General features: G+C 39.1%; 1 pseudogene; it reads right to left on the bottom strand.

The window, feature by feature from the left end:
• Positions 1-1,067: 1,067 nt before the first annotated feature.
• Positions 1,068-2,336, bottom strand: LOC134484195 (igE-binding protein-like; annotated as a pseudogene).
• Positions 2,337-17,826: the final 15,490 nt, after the last annotated feature.

Below are 17,826 nucleotides of genomic sequence, written 5' to 3'. Positions count from 1 at the left end.
TTCTTGTGGAACCGGTTCTAATCTTTCTTGTTCTTCTCTTCCTAATCCCTTCCCCTCCTTGTAACCCATTCTCTTCATAATCTCAACAGCTCGTTGAGAATACTCATTGGTCAATGTTAGTCCTAGACCCTGTAAGATATCCCTCCCCAAAAGATTAACAGGAAGAGGGAGGACATAAGGAATGAACCTTCCTGATTGGCCTTCTGGAGCATGCCAGATCAAGGAGCGTGAGCTGATAGTGGGACTGGCCTCATACCCTAGTCCTTGTAAGGAATGGGATGATCGAATGACAGGCCATGCCTTAGGCCACCAGCTGGAGGAGATAATACTCTTATCAGCCTCTGTATCTAAAATTCCCGCAAAAGTTTTCCCTTCTATATTCAACTCTAAAGGGGGTCTGGAATTAAGGTCCATTATTAAATAGGCAGAATCAGTCCTGGAAGAGCTAAGCCTCGCAGTGTCTCTAGGGACCCCAGAAGAAAGAAAATGATCATGTAAACTTGGAAGGATAATCAACTGGGCAATCCTGAGGAGTTGGAAAAAATGCCTTGAGGGCAAGAGCAGAGAACTTGAAGTTCTCCTGAGTAATCTTGATCTATTATTCCAGGGTGAACAATAAGTCCCTTTAAGGTTAAGGAAGATCGACCCAAAATAAGGCCGACATTTCCCACGGGTAGGGGGCCTTTGTAGTCGGTGGGAACAGGTTGCACACCCATCTGTGGCATTAGCATGAACTGGGTGGTGGAACGGTGGTCCACTCCTGTTGAGCCTTCTGTAGCTCTGCGGACCATGGTGTCTGTTTGCTGTGAGCTGGGGTCACATATGTTTTGGAGCCCTGAGACTTGGGGCCCGGATACCCCTTTTTTGGAGTGTTTTCGACTCCTTCTGCCTGGGGAGGTCTGGGCTGAATAAGCCTGCCTCTGATATCTCTAACTGAGCGACACTCACTGGCCCAATGATAGCCTTTCCCACACTTAGTACACAGTCCTGGTGCTCTCCTCTTTGTGAGGGCCTGGCACCCCCTTTTTAAATGTCCTAGTTTGCCACAGTTATAGCAGACCTTGTGATCACCTGTACCTGAGCGCTTTTGGCCCTGTAGGATAGCAGCCGCAAGGCCGGCATTGGTAAGCGGGCCTCCAAGTTCTCGGCAAACTCTCAGCCAGTCCTGTAACCCTTTGCTCTTCCTAAGTGTAATAGCTGCTCTGCATTCCTGTGTGGCTTGCTCATAGACCAACTGTTCCACTAAAGGCATTGCTTGTTCAGGGTCTCCAAAGATCCTGCCTGCTGCCTCTGTCATCCTAGCCACGAAGTCTGAGAATGGCTCCTGGGGGCCTTGTATGATTTTTATTAAGTGTCCCCCAGACTCTCCCTTCCTGGAAAGTGACTTCCACGGCTTAATGGCAGCAGCGGAGATTTGAGCATATGCTCCCCAGTTGTAATTTGTTTGATTATTGGCATACTACCCTTGTCCTGTTAGCAGATCAAGTGTCCAATTTCTTTGATCGCCTTCAGCAGTGCAATTGACTTTTGCCTGCGCCTGAGAGGCATCATACCACAAGGCTTTCCATTCCATATATTGCCCCATATTAGGGAGCGCAGCCTTCACTGTTGTCTGCCAGCCTCCTGGAGTCATGGCCAGAGTGGCAAGCCTTTTGACTTGAGAAATAGTAAAATTGGCACTAACTCCGTAGTTACGGACCGACTCGGCAAGTTCCTTAATTTGAATATATTTTACTGGTGCATGAACACGGCCTCCATCGGCAGCCTCAAACACCGGAAATGCCTGGCATATCTTTTTCTGTTCATCTCTAGTGAGGAAGGAATCTGAGTAAAATCTTTCCATATAAGGTGGAGGGGTGCTGGGCCTATAGGCCAGGAAACTGCATGGTTTCCACCTCCCACTTTCTTCTGTTTTTTACCCAAGCTGTTAGCTCGTCGTTCATCTGGGTGGTATCTTTCTTCTTCATAGCGAGCTGCCTCATCTTCTAAATCCTCTTCCTCAGAGGGCTAAGCTCGTCTGTTTCTGAACTATCAAGCCCCAAAGCCTCTAACTCCTTTACCAGATAAAGGCTTTTCTTTTTTGGAGTTTTCTCCTGCTTTCCCTGTTTCTCTCCCAGAGCGTCCTTTCCCCTATCTCTTGCTTCCTCGGATCCAAGGTCCTTGGAAGGGCCTCTTTTCTTAGGGGCACCTTTCCTTCTTAAAGTTTCTAGTCTATTACCTCGCTCTGTTTCTGACATGCTCTCCTGTAACTCCTATAATGCCCCCTGTCCTGCTATTGCTTTTGGGCGGCATTTCTCATTTTCTAGGAACGATTTCACCAGTTTCCATAATGCCATGGTCCCCACTTTCAATTTCCCATTCTGTTGTTCCCTAACTAAATTCCTCTTAATTTCTCCCAGGAGGCGAGGGTCAATGACCCTGAACACGCGTACCAAGGTTCTACGCAATCGACCTCTTTAACAAAACATTCCAAGGTTTTTGTAGAGACTTTTAGCTCGCGCTGCTTTAAGACAGACTGCAGCGCTGTGACCACTGAATGTGAAGCTCCCATACTGCTCCCTTATCTACAGGAGTAGCTTAGACATAGGAGAGGCACCGCGGCTTATCTACATCCATCTGACTGTGTCTAGCGGCAGCCGCAAAATCGGCTAACACGACCACTGATGGAAACAAAATGAAACCAAAAGAAAAAGAATGAACGCTGTCAAAACAAGGATGAGAGCTTCCACTGTGCCTTCTAATGGGGGAGAGAGATGAGAGAGATCAAGACCAAACATGCCTCTCAGAGCCTACCTTCGTCCTACAGTTCTGAATCCTCTCCTCGAGCGGAGGGTCTCCTCAGCGCCGGCGATGGTGAGGCATTTGTCCCGGGTCTCAGCACCAAATGTCCTGCACTATCGTCTCGCCAGCAACAACGCATGTGGACACCAGGATCCTTCTGCAGCAAAGCATTTATTGCATCTTGAAGAGGAGGAGACCTGGGGCCCAGAAAGGGGCTGCTTAGAAAACCCTAGCATGGCGTGTCCACGCCTGATTGGTCGCTTACCCATGATCTCACTGGCATGTCCCAGGGTGGGCAAAGACTTGGCGCGAACACACTCTTGCACATGCGTACACAGCTTGTTTCCTGAAAAGAGGTCGGGCTGGTACAGCAGAAGCCAGTGCCATCTTGTGATGGCAAATGCTATCGCGGCTTTCCACATGTAGGCATCTTTTATGTACATTGGCATTTCTTTCTTTAGATTAGGGAAATTTTCTTCTAGAATTTTGTTGAAGATATTTACTGGCCTTTTAAGTTGGAAATTGGTGCTCGCTTCTATACCTATTGTCCTTAGGTTTGGTCTTTTCATTGTTTCCTGGATTTCCTGCATATTTTGGGTTAGGAGGTTTTTGCTTTTTTAATTTTGACTATTGTGTCAGTGTCTTCTATGGTATATTCTGCCAGTTGAATCTCTCTCCGATCTCTTGTGTTCTGTTGGTTTTGCTTTCATTTGTGACTCCTGATTTCTTTCCTTAGTTTTCTACCTCCAGGGTTGTCTCCCTTTGTGATTTATTGATTTATTGTTTATGTTTCCATTTTCACATCTTGAATGGTTTTGTTCAATTCCTTCTCCTCTTTGGACATGTTTTCCTATAACTCTTTAAGGATTTTTGTGTTCCCTCTTTAAAGGTTTCTATTCTTTTACCTGTGTTGTCCTGTATTTCTTTAAAGGAGTTATTTGTGTCCTTCTTGAAGTCCTCTATCATCTTCATGAGACGTGACTTTAAATCCAAGTCTTGCTTTTCTGGTGTGTTGTGATATCCAGTAATTGCTTTGGTGGAGAACTGAGTTCTGATGGTGCAAACATTCTTGGTTTCTATTGCTTAGGTTCTTTCCATCTGGTTATCTCTGATGTTAGTTGGTCTGGTATCTTTAAGCGTAACTTGTCACCCCTGTAAGCCTGTAAGCCTGTCAGTCTGTAAGTCTGTGAGTCTGTGAGCCTTTGAGCCTGTGAGCCTCTGATCTTAGAAGTGAGGGAGCTCTTTTTATATGAGCTCTCTCTGGGCAAATTTGGATCTTGAGGGCTATTGGACAGTCTTAGCTCTGTGCGAAGATGGAGACTAGAAGGTTCCTGTGGTAGGCTGCCCTGTGGCTCCCACATTCTGTGAGGTCTCATAGGGGTTTCTCCTTGGATAGTCACTGGAGAGAAAGTGGGGTCCAACCTGTGTGTTTACAAATGGAGTGAGAGTACTCCTGACAGTCCATCTGGGATTTTTGGATCTGAGGACTGTAGAACAACCCAAACTCTGTGTCTCTATCACCATGTACACTCCTGGTTTTGGGTCAGAGACTGTTTCCCTCTCTTTAATTAATAAGGGATAAACACAATTATGACACATTTTCATTAGTACTTTTCTCTGAGATATTGTATATATAAGACAAAGGGCATTTTACTATGTCACTGTGTCATTCATCTTAAACTTCTGAAAGATGCTGAATATAGGCATAAAATCTGATGTGCTATAGGGCTATTTCAACTAGACTCATTCTCCTTGCAATACTGTGAAAAAAGTAGCCTTATTAGATATTTGTCTCTCCTCATAAAAACCTTTACAATGACTAGAACTCTGCTGACTCTCAAAAATCTGAACAAAAGAAGTCTCTAACAATAATGTGAAGTGTAAAATCCCCCTGGCAGAAGCAGAAAAAAATTATTGCTCAAGATTAGCATTGCAGTCAAATTTGGTTAGTTAGTTATAGGCTCTTAATATAACACTTTAAATTACTCCAGGCAAATTGCAGAGTGATTTTTCCAAGAGAAAATAACTAACAAGATAGAGAAAATTTAAACTCCTTGTGAGAATAACACTGCAGCATACTGATAACTCCTGGGAAAAAATAAGGTATTTGCCAATAATGATCAAAGAATGAATTATTGTCTCACTATTCATTAAACATAGATTCATGTCAGTTCAAAACTGTCATTCAGAGATCTCACAACCACTTCCTCATTAATATAGGCATTAAACAAAACAAAAACTCCAGGTATCATAGGGTATTGTAGGTTAATCAGACCTGCCATTGGTGAAATATTTTTGCTGGGCATTCTTCTTGGCTGTTGAAGACAAAAATCAAATAGTACAATAAAATCTTTGTGTATTCTAAAGTCCTTTTAAATGAGTTACTTTGGTATCTTTAACACTGACCATAATCAATTCTGTATGCTTTGTTTCTTTGATCCTTTCCTTATCTCCTTTTTGCTGTGTTATCCTTTATTTCTACTCTTTGGGGTCCTTTCTTCATACTATTTCCCTAAGTAAAAGAAACATATTGTAATATATTGAAAGAACCAATTTACATCCTAGAAAGAAAATATTTGTCTATGATAATATGTGTATGCTTCTTGTACAATTTAGTGGAAGTATATATGTAGGTATGCATGGATGTTTATGCTTCTCTGTGTGTGTTTGTCTCTGTGTCTGTCAGTGTGTTGCTTTCTTAGGCCAAAATATATGTCCAATGTCTTTTTCTGATTGTTTTCTACCTTGTGTATAAGTGAATATATATGTATGTGTGGAGGTGACTTATTAATTGTGTAATGCTCTCGATTTGGCTAACCTGGCTGGCAAATAACCCTTAACATTCACTTGTCAATAAACCAAAAGCTTTATTTTTACAATTATAACATGTGTTCTCTCATAATCAGATTTTTACTGGGGAATCTAAACTCATATTATATTGTGTAACATGCACTCTGCTAATTAAACTATATCCTTATTTCAGGAAAACACATACATATAATACTTACATACATATACGCATACATACATGTGTGTTGTATTATTATTAAGGCAAAGAATATATGTATATGATATATATTAATGATACGACCTAAAAGTATTGTAGAAAAATCTCTACCAATTTCTGGACTGAGCATAGCATATTTTCTCATGTATATACTAAGAAAAGTAATAGAAATTTAGAAAAATACATGTAAGATATCAAGAGGACAATCTAAGTCTTGATGTAATCCCTGTATTCTCTATAAATTAGTGAAGTTTGTCAACTTCTCAAATTTTCCTGAGTAGCTAAAGCTAAACACTATTAATAGTATTTCTCACTTCTCTTGTCATTGTTGACAGAGTCTGTGAACAAATTTAGTTAGTGATTTGGCTAGGAATTCCATATTCCATACTATTGTTTTTGACAAATAGCAGATATTTAATCCTATCAGTTTTCTTTTCTATATCGCTGAAAATGTTCTGTTACAGTTAAGTGGCTGTTAAACATGAGGTGGGATCACAGTCTTAGGAAAAGCTTGGATTTCTTAAATGAATCATGAAGGGCTTGAGAGTGTTAAGAAAGATTAGTCACAACTTACAAGGTATTAATAGTTTGTAAGTCTCTCAGAAGCTGTCCTCAGCACAATAGACACTGACTAAAATTTTGTGTCCATTTTGATCTTCCTGTAGTGTTAGCTCACTTTTCATAGCAATCAATCTCACATTTCTATTATGAACCATTTCTAGAGAGAATGTCTTGTGTACTCTATAAAAGCATCAGAAATCAATAGAAAGATGATAGCCTATTTGCTGAGGCAGGAAATAGGAGGTAGAATTCTGGTAGGGAGATAACTCTAAGATGGGGTCAGGAGTGGAAAGAGATTCACACCAAACTCTGAGCAAGGTCACATGGAGCTGAGGAGAAGCACCTAGTCTGATGATAGATTTAGACTAGATTAAGTAAGATAATTGAGTTATAGGTTAGTAGGAGCAAAACCAAGCTTAAGGCCTAGGCATGTATTCATATATAATGGTGATTGTAGTTGTTATTTCTTAGAATAAATAGCCCAAGTGGAAAAGTATGTGGTTATAAACATTAATTAGTCCTGTCTGATTTCAATGCTCTAATTGTTTCTGACTTCCATTGATTATTTTTTAGTATATGATTATCTGCCTTTTATCTGCTTTGAAACTTAGTGATATTTTCATATGTATTTTTCCTGTTGATTTCATCATCCAGTTTCATCTTCAGTATCTACTCTATACTTCTGCTTTCATTTGTTATATATATATATATATATATATATATATATATATATATATATATATATATATATACGAATGAGACTCACTTCTAATTTTATAGCCAATACCAGGTATACGGACATATATGAATAAATATGAAAATCTTGTATCCATCCATGAAATCAAACATATGTTATTTGTCTATATGAGCCTGGCATACTTAGCTTAACATATTGACATCTAGTTACTTCCATTTTCCTTAAAATGCCACGTTTTTACTTTTATTCATGACTGAATAAAATTCCATTGTGTATATATACACCAAATTTTTCACTATCTGTTCTTCTGTTGATAGAGTTGTTCATTTTCAAAGCTATTGTGAAAACAACAGACACATGCAAGAATAGATGTACAAATATTTTTGTTGTAGGAATTAAAAATCTGAAAAGAATATACACAGGAGGGTATCTAAGTAATATAGTAGTTATAATTTTGGATATAAATAGTTATAACGTACTAGTTATAAATTTGCTTTCAGAGAAAGAAACCTCCATATTGGTTTCTATATTGGCAGTACATATTTACACTTCCATCAGTGTCCTATGGAACAATAATTTATAATCATAAGAAATGGTGTTGGCATAATACTTGGGAAATGGTGAGAGAGAAGTAAAAACTATGCTTATGCATATTTAAGTCAATCATATAAGCAGACTCAGATATGAAAGTCATATAATCATCTAATTAGATATTGAAAAGGCACATAAAAAACCCAACACCTCTTCAAGATAAAAATACTGAAAAGACTAGGGATTCAAAGGACCCATATCAGTACTGTAAAGGCATTTATAGGAAGTCTAAAACTAGCATTAATCTAAAAATAAATCTCATCAAAATATTTTTATTAAAATCAGGAACAAGAGAATGAGGTCCACTCTCTCCACATCTACTCAATATAATACTTAAGGGCTTAAAAATTACCTGGGTTTCTTTATTATTATTATTCTTTTTTTCACTGTTATTTCCATTTATTTATTTATTGTAATGCTGGGGGTGCTGACACAGAGCCTTGGACACAGTAGGCAGTTGCTCTACCACTGAGTTTCATGCCCAGTAAATGGTTTTATTTATTTTTATAGGATATTTTTATTTACATTTTAAGTGTTATCCCTTTTCCCAGTTACCTGTCCATAAACCCCCTATCCAATCAAACCCACCACTTCTTCTATGAGAGTGCTATACCTCCCGTCTACCAACTCCTTCCCCCTCCTGCCCTGACACTTCACTCCAATGGGGAGTCCAGCCTTGGCAGGACCAAGAGCTTCTTCTCCCATTGGTGCCCAATAAGGCCATCCTCTGCTACATATGCAGCTGGAGCCGTAGGTCTGTTCATCTGTATTCTTTGGGTAATGGTTTAGTCCCTGGGAGCTCTGGTTGGTTGATGCTGTTGTTATTATGGGGTTGCAAGCACTTTCAGCTCCACCAGTCCTTTCTCGAAATCCTCCAATGGGACCTCCTATCCAGTTCAATGGTTCCCTGCTAGCATTCACCTCTTTATTTGTCATCCTCTGGTAGAGCCTCTCAGGAGACAGCTATATCAGGCTCCTGTCAGCATGCACTTCTTGCCATCAGCAATATTGTCCGGGTTTGGTGGCAATATGTATATGGGCTGGAGCCCAAGGTAGGGCAGTATCTGGATGGACATTCCTTCAGTCTCTGTTCCAAACTTTGTCTCAATATTTCCTTCTATGAATATTTTTGTTTCCCTTTGTAAAAAGTCCTGAAGTATTCACATATTGGTGGTCCTTCTTCTTTAGCTTCATGTGGTCTGTGAATCATATGTTAAGTAATCTGAGCTTTTGGGATAATAGTCACTGATCAGTGAGTGCATAATATGTATGTTGTCTTGAAACTGGGTTACCACACTCATGATATTTACTAGTTCTATTCAATTGCCTATGAATTTCATGAAATCACTGTTGTTAACAGCTGAGTAGGACTCCACTGTATAGATGTACTACATTTTCTCTACCCATTCATGCAGCTGGAGTCATGGGTCTGTCCATGTGTAGTCTTTGCATAGTGGTTTAGTCACTTGAAGCTCTGGTTTGTTGGTGTTGTTGTTCTGATGGTGTTGCAAGCCCCTTCAGCTCCTTCAATCCTTTCTCTAATTCCTCCAACAGGGACTCCATTCTCAGTTCAATGTTTCCTGCAAGAATTCACCTCTATATTTGTTATATGCTGGTTGAGTCTCTCAAGAGACAGCTATATCAGGCTCCTGTCAGCATGTACTTCTTAGCTTCATCAGTAATATCTAGCTTGGTTTCATCAATAATATCTAGTATATAAGTATGGGCTGTACACCCATGTAGAACAGACTCTGAATGGCCATTTCTTCAGGCTCTACTTCAATTTTTTCTCCATATCCCCTCCTATGAATATTTTTGTTCCACCTTTTAAGAAGGATTGAAGCATCCACACTTTGTTCATTTTCCTTCTTGGGCTTCATATGGCCTATGCATTGTATTTTGGTTAATTCTAGCTTTTGGGTTATATCCACTTATCAGTGAGTGCATTCCATGTGGGGTTTTTGTGATTGAGTTACCTTAATAAGGATGTTTTCTAGTTTCCTCCATTTGCCTATAAATTTCATGAAGTCATTGTTTTGACTGCTAAATTATATTCCATTATGTCGATACACCACGTTTTCTGTATTCATTCTTCTGTTGAAGGGGATATGGTTTTTTTTCAGCTTCTGGCTATTGTAAGGCTGCTATGAACATAGTGGAGCATGTAACTTTGTTGTATGTTAAAGCATTTTGGGTAAATGCCTAGGAGAGGTATAGCAGGGTCCTCATGTTGTGCAATATACAATTTTCTGTGAAACATCCAGAATGATTTTCAGACTGGATGTATCAGTTTGCATCCCACTGATAGGCAAGTGTTCCTCCTTCTGCACATCCTCATCAGCATCTGTTATCACCTGAGATTTTTTTTAATTTTTTTAATTTATTTAATACGTAATAATAATTCTTTGGTTTCCGGGTAAACATCCCCCTCCCCCCTCCCCTTCCTTATGGGTGTTCCCCTCCCAACCATCCCCCCATTGCCGCCCTCCCCCCAACAGTCTAGTTCACTGGGGGTTCAGTCTTAGCAGGACCCAGGGCTTCCCCTTCCACTGATCACCTGAGATTTTTATTTTAGCCATCTGACTGGTGTGAGGTAGAATCTCAGGATTGTTTTGATTTGCAATTACCTGATGACTAAAGATGTTGAACATTTTTAGGTACTTCTCAGCCATTTGATATTCCTCAGCTGATTATATTATTTGTTTAGCACTGCACCCCATTTTTAATAGGGTTATTTGTCTCTCTGGAGTTTAACATCTTGGGTTCTTTGTATATTTTGATATTAGGTCTCTATCAGATGTAGGATCTTTTCCCACTCTGTTGGTTGCCATTTTGTCCTAATGAAAGTATTCTTTGTCTTTTACAGAAGCTTTGAATTTTTATGAGATCCCATTTCTCAATTCTTGATCTTAGAGCATAAGCCTTTAGTGTTTTGTTCAGGAAATTCCCCCCAGTGCCCATGTGTTCAAGGCTCTTTCCTATTTTTTTCTTCCATCAGTTTGAGTATATCTGGGTTTATGTTGAAGTCCTTAATCCACTTCAACTTAAGCTTTGTACAGGGCAATAAGAATGGGTTAATTCTGTATTCTTCTTCATGCTGACTTCCAGTTGAACCAACACCATTTGTTGAAAATGCTATCTTTTTTCCATTACATGGTTTTAGCTCCTTTGTCCCTCAAGTGACCATAGGTGTGTGAGTTCATTTCTGGGTCATCAATTCTATTTCACTGATCTACCTATTGATTTCTGTACCAATACCATACAGATTTTTATCACTATTGCTCTGTAATATTGCTTGAGGTCAAGGATGCTGATTTCCCCCAGAAATTCTTTTATTGTTGAGGATAGGTTTTACTATCCTGTTTTTTTTTTTTTTTTGTTATTCAAAATGAATTTTCAAATTGTTCTTTCTAACTCCGTGAAGAATTGAGTTGGAATTTTGATGGTGTTTGCATTGAATATGTAGATTGGTTATAGCAAATTGGCCTTATTTAATATATTAATCCTGCCAATCCATGAGCATAGAAGATCTTTCCATCTTCTGATACCTTCTTTGATTTCTTTATTCAGAGACTTGAAGTTCTTGGCTTACAGATATTTAATTTGCTTGGAGTCACACCAAGGATATTTTGTTATTTGTGACTATTGTGAAGAGTGTCATTTCCTTAACTCATTCTCAGCCTGTTTATCCTTTGAGAAAAGTAAGGCTACTGCTTTATTTGAGTTAAATTTATAGCCAGTCACTTTACTGAAGTTGTTTATTAGGCTTCGTAGTTCTCTGGTTGATCTTCTAGGGTCACTTAAGTATACTATCATATCATCTGCCAATAGTGATATTTTTACTTATTCCTCTCAAATTTGTTTCCCTTTGGCATGCTTTTGTTGTCTGATTGTGGTGGCTAGGACTTCAATATTCAATATAGGTTGAGTACTATATTGAATAAGTATGGAGAGAATGGGCAGCCTTGTATAGTCCCTAATTTTAGTGGGATTCTTCAAGAAAAACTCGTTTTAGTTTGATGTTAGCTATATATTGCCTTTATTATCTTTAGGTGTGAGCCTTGAATTCCTGATAATTCCAAAACTTTTAACATGAAGAGGTGTTGAATTGTGTCAAATGCTTTCTCGGCATCTAATGAAAAGACAATGTTTTTTTTTTTCTTTTAGTTTGTTTACTTAGTAGATTGCATGGATGGATTTCCATACAATGAACCGTTCTTGCATCCTCGTGATGAAGCCTACTTGGTCATGATGGATGATTGTTTTGATGTCTTTTTGGATTTAGTTTGCGAAAAGTTCACAGAGTATTTTTTTGCATAGATATTTATAAGAGAAATTGGTCTAAAGTTCTCTGCCTTTGTTGGGTCTTTGTCTGGTTTCCGTACAGGCATAATTGTGGCTTCTCCTGATCTCTTCCCTAGGTTTTCTATCTCCAGGGTTGTCTCCCTTTGTGCTTTCTTTATTGTTTCTATATCCATTTTTAAATCCTGGATGGTTTTGTTAATTCCTTCACCTGTTTGGTTGTATTTTCCTGTAATTATTATTATTATTTTTTTGCTAAAAGATAATTTTCTTTTATTTAAAGGCATCTCTATTACGTTTTTCTTCCATTTTTATTAAATTAGGTATTTCTTTTTTACATTTCAAATGTTATTCCCTTTCGTGGTTTCCTGTCCATCAGCCCCTTATTCCCTCTTCCTCCCCTTCTATATGGGTGTTCACCTCCCCATCCATCCCCCATAATGCTCCCCAAGATTACACTGGTGTTCCAACCTTGGCAGAACCAAGGGCTTCCCCTCCCAGTGTGCCTCAATAAAGCTATTCGCTGCTACCTATGCACTTGGAGCCCAGGGTCAGTCCATGTATAGTCTTTGGGTAGTAGTTTAGTCCCTGGAAGCTCTGGTTAGTTGTCATAGTTGTTCCTATGGGGTCACAAGCCCTTTAAACTCCTTCAGTCCTTTCTCTAATTCCTCCAATGTGGGCACTGTTTTCAGTTCAGTGGTATGCTTCTGGCATTCGACTCTGTATTTGACATGATTTGGCTGTGTCTCTCAGGAGAGATGTATATCTGGTTCCTGTCAGTGTGCACTTCTTAGCTTCATCCATCTCATCTAGCTTTCATGGCTTTATATGTATAGGCCACATGTAGGCATCCTCTGAATAGCCATGCCTTCAGTCACTGCTCTAAACTTTGCTTCCCTATCCCCTCCTATGGATAATTTTCTTTCTTTTAAAGAAGGAGTGAAGAGGGGTTGGGGATTTAGCTCAGTGGTAGAGCGCTTGCCTACCAAGCGCAAGGACCTGGGTTCGGTCCCCAGCTTTGAAAAAAAGAAAAGAAAAGAAAAGAAGGAGTGAAGCATCCACAATTTGGTCATCCGTTTTGATTTCATGTACTCTGTGCATCATGGATAATTCAAGCATTTGGGCTAATATCCACTTAGTAATACCATGTGTGTTTTTCTGTAATTTGGTTACCTCACTCAGGATGATATTTTCCAGTTCCAACCATTTGCCTACGAATTTCATAAAGTCATTGTTTTTGATAGCTGAGTAGTACTCCATTGTGTAGATGTACCATGTTTTCTATATCCATTCCTCTGTTGAAGGGCATCTGGGTTCTTTCCAGCTTCTGGCTATTATAAATAAAGCTGCTATGAACATAGTGGAGCACGTGTCTTTGTTATATGCTGGGGCATCTTTTGGGTATATGCCCAAGAGAGGTAAAGCTGGGTCCTCAGGTAGTGCAATGTCCAATAGTCTGAAGAACCTCCAGACTGATTTCCAGGGTGGTTGTTCCAGTTTGCAATTCCACCAACAATGAAGGAGTATTCCTCTTTCTCCACATCCTCACTAACATTTGCTGTCACGTGAGTTTTTGATCTTAGCCATTCTGACTGGTGTGAGGTAGAATCTAAGGGTTGTTTTGATTTGCATTTCCCTGATTACTAAGGATGATGAACCTTTCTTTAGGTGCTTCTCAGCCATTCAATATTCCCCAGTTGTAAATTCTTTGTTTAGCTCTGTAACCCATTTTTAATAGGGTTATTTGGCTCTCTGTAGTCTAATTCATGAGATCTTTGTATATTTTGGATATTAGCCCTCTATCAGTTGCAGGATTGGAAATGGGCTTTTCCCAATCCATTAGTTGCCTTTTTGACCTAATGACAATGTCCTTTCCCTTCAGAACAGATTTTTGCCAACAGGAAATACACCGCAGATTTCCTGTAACTCTTTAAGGGATTTTTGTGTTTCCTCCTCAATGGTTTCTACATGTTTACCTGGGTTGTCCTGTATTTCTTTCTTTTTCTTTTTTTTTTTTTTTTGCATTCTTCAAGTGTCATCTTTAATTTTTTTTCTTTATTAACTTGAGTATTTCTTATTTACATTTTGATTGTTATTCCCCTTCCTGGTTTCTGAGCCAACATCCCCCTAACCCCTCTACATCCCCTTCTGTATGGGCTTCCCCTCACCATCCTCCCCACATTACCACCCTCTTCCCAACAATCACATTCACTAGAGCTTCAGTCTTGGCAGGACCAAAGGCTTCCCCTTCCACTGGTGCTATTACTAGGCTATTCATTGCTACCTATGAGGTTGGAGTCCAGGGTCAGTCCATGTATAGTCTTGGGTAGTGGCTTAGTCCCTGGAAGCTCTGGTTGGTTGGCATTGTTGTTCATATGAGATCCCGAGCCCCTTCAAGCTCTTCCAGTCCTTTCTCTGATTCCCGCAAGGGGGGTCCTGTTGTCAGTTCAGTGGTTTGCTACTGGCATTCGCCTATGCATTTGCTATATTCTGGCTGTGTCTCTCAGGAGAGATCTGCATCCGGTCGCTGTTGGCCTGCACTTCTTTGCTTCATCCATCTTATTTAGTTTGATGACTGTATATGTATGGGTCACAAGTGGAACAGGCTCTGAATGGGTTTTCCTTCTGCCTACGTTCTCAACTTGGCCTCCCTATTCCCTGCCAAGGGTATTCTTGTTCCCCTTTTAAAGAAGGAGTGAAGCATGCACATTTTTGTCATCCTTCTTGAGTTTCATGTGTTCTGTGCATCTAGGGTAATTCAAGCATTTGGGCTAATAGCCACTTATCAATGAGTGCATACCATGTATGTCTTTCTGTGATTGGGTTAGCTCACTCAGGATGATGTTTTCCAGTTCCAACCATTTGCCTACGAATTTCATAAAGTCGTTGTTTTTGATAGGTGAGTAATATTCCATTGTGTAGATGTACCACATTTTCTGTATCCATTCCTCTGTTGAAGGGCATCTGGGTTCTTTCCAGCTTCTGGCTATTATAAATAAGGCTGCAATGAACATAGTGGAGCACGTGTCTTTTTTATATGTTGGGGCATCTTTTGGGTATATGTCCAAGAGAGGTATAGCTGGATCCTCAGGCAGTTCAATGTCCAATTTTCTGAGGATCCTCCAGACTGATTTCCAGAATGGTTGTACCAGTCTGCAATCCCACCAACAATGGAAGAGTGTTCCTCTTTCTCCCCATCCTCGCCAGCATCTGCTGTCACCTGAGTTTTTGATCTTAGCCATTCTCACTGGTGTGAGGTGAAATCTCAGGGTTGTTTTGATTTGCATTTCCCTTATGACTAAAGATGTTGAACATTTCTTTAGGTGTTTCTCAGCCATTCGGCATTCCTCAACTGTGAATTCTTTGTTTAGCTCTGAACCCCATTTTTTATAGGGTTGTTTGTCTTCCTGCAGTCTAACTTCTTGAGTTTTTTTGGATATTTTGGATATAAGCCCCTCTATCTATTGTAGGATTGGTAAAGATTTTTCCTAATCTGTTGGTTGGCGTTTTGTCCTAACGACAGTGTCCTTTGCCTTACAGAAGCTTTGCAGTTTTATGAGATCCCATTTGTCGATTCTTGGTCTTAGAGCATAAGCCATTGGTGTTTTGTTCAGGAAATTTTCTCCAGTGCCCATGTGTTTGAGACGCTTCCCCACTTTTTCTTCTATTAGTTTGAGTGTATCTGGTTTTATGTGGAGATCGTTGATCGACTTGGACTTAAACTTTGTACAGCGTGATAAGCATGTATCAATATGCATTTTTTTCATACTGATCTCCAGTTGAACCAGCACCATTTGCTGAAAATTCTATCTTTTTTCCATTGGATGGTTTTGGCCCCTTTGTAAAAAATCAAGTGACCATAGGTGTGTGGGTTCATTTCTGGGTCTTCACTTCTATTCTACTGGTCTATCTCTCTGTCTCTGTACCAATACCATGCAGCTTTTATCACTATTGCTCTGTAATACTGATTGAATTCAGGGATACTGATTCCCCCTGAAATCCTTTTATTGTTGAGGATAGTTTTAGGTATCCTGGGTTTTTTGTTATTCCAGATGAATTTGCAAATTGTTCTGTCTAACTCTCTGATGAATTGTATTGGTAATTTGATGGGGACTACATTGAATCTGTAGATCCTTTTTGTTAAAATGGCCATTTTTACTATATTTCTCCTGCCAATCCATGAGCATTTGAGATCTTTCCATCTTCTGAGGTCTTCTTCAATTTCTTTCTTCAGATGCTTGAAGTTCTTATTATACAGATCTTTTACTTGCTTGGTTAAAGACACACTGAGGTATTTTATATTATTTGGGGCTATTATGAAGGGTGCCATTTCCCTAATTTCTTACTCGATTGGTTTCTCTTTTGTGTACAGCAAGGCTGCTGATTTATTTGAGATAACTTTATACCCAGCCACTTTGCTAAAGGTGTTTATCAGGTTTAGTATTACTCTGGTGGAAATTTTGGGATCACTTAAATATACTATCTTGTCATCTGCAAATAGGGATATTTTAACTTTTTCTTTTCCAATCTGTATCCCCTTGATCTCCATTTGTTGTCTGATTCCTCTGGCTAAAACTTCAAGAACTATATTGAATAAGTAGGAAGAGAGTGGGCAGCCTTGTCTAGTCCCTGATTTTAGTGGGATTGCTTCAAGGTTCTCTCTGTTTAGTTTAATGTTAGCTACTGATTTGCTTTATATGGCTTTTAGTATGTTTAAGTATGGGCCTTGAATTCCTATTCTTTCCAGGACTTTTATCATGAAGGGGTGTTGAATTATGTCAAATGCTTTCTCAGCATCAAATAAAATGATCATGTGGTTTGGTCTTTCAGCTTGTTTATATAATGGATTAAATTTATGGTTTTCCATATATTAAACCATCCCTGAATGCCTGGTATGAAGCCTACTTGATCATGGTGGATGATTGTTTTGATGTGCTCTTGGAATTGGTTTGCCAGAATTTTATTGAGAATTTATACGTCAGTATTCAAAACGGAAATTGGTCTGAAGTTCTCTTTCTTTGTTTGGTCTTTGTGTGGTTCAGGTATAGGAGTATTTGTGGCTTCATAAAAGGAATTCGGTAGTGCTCCATCTGTTTCAATTTTGTGGAATCATTTGGATAGTATTGGTATGAGTTCTTCTATGAAGTTCTGATAGAATTCTACACTGAACCCTCAACCTGGGCTCTTTTTGGTTGGGAGACATTTAATGAATGCTTCTAATTCCTTAGGAGTTATAGGGATGTTTAAATGTTTTAAACATTTAAATGTTCCTGATGTAACTTCAGTGCCTTGTATATGTCTAGGAAATTGTCCATTTCTTGCAGATTTTCAAGTTTTGTTGAATATAGGTTTTTATAGTAAGATCTGATGATTTTTTGAATTTCCTCTGAATCTGTTGTTATGTCTCCCTTTTCATTTCTGGTTTTGTTAATTTGGACACACTCTCTGTGTCCTCTCGTTAGTCTGGCTAAGGGTTTATCTATCTTGTTGATTTTCTCAAAGAACCAACTTTTGGTTCTGTTGATTCTTTCTATGGTCCTTTTTGTTTCTACTTGGTTGATTTCAGCTCTGAGTTTGATTATTTCCTGCCTTCTACTCCTCCTTGGTTTATTTGCTTCTTTTGTTCTAGAGCATTTAGGTGTGCGATCAAGCTGCTGATATATGCTTGAGAAACAGGAGAGCTGTTTCTTTCTGCAGGCACTCAGAGATATGGGTTTTCCGCTTAGCACAGCTTTCATTGTGTCCCATAATTTTGGGGATGTTGTATCTTCATTTTCATTAAATTCTAAGAAGTCTTTAATTTATTTCTTTATTTCTTCCTTGACCAGGTTATCATTGAGTAGAGCATTGGTCAACTTCCATGTATATGTGGGCATTCTTTCCTTAT

Source organism: Rattus norvegicus, chromosome X (assembly GCF_021556685.1).
Source record: "Rattus norvegicus strain SHRSP/BbbUtx chromosome X, alternate assembly SHRSP_T2T, whole genome shotgun sequence".
Taxonomy (NCBI): domain Eukaryota; kingdom Metazoa; phylum Chordata; class Mammalia; order Rodentia; family Muridae; genus Rattus; species Rattus norvegicus.
Note: the sequence above shows the minus strand (reverse complement) of the source record. Positions and strands in the feature narration are given on the sequence as shown.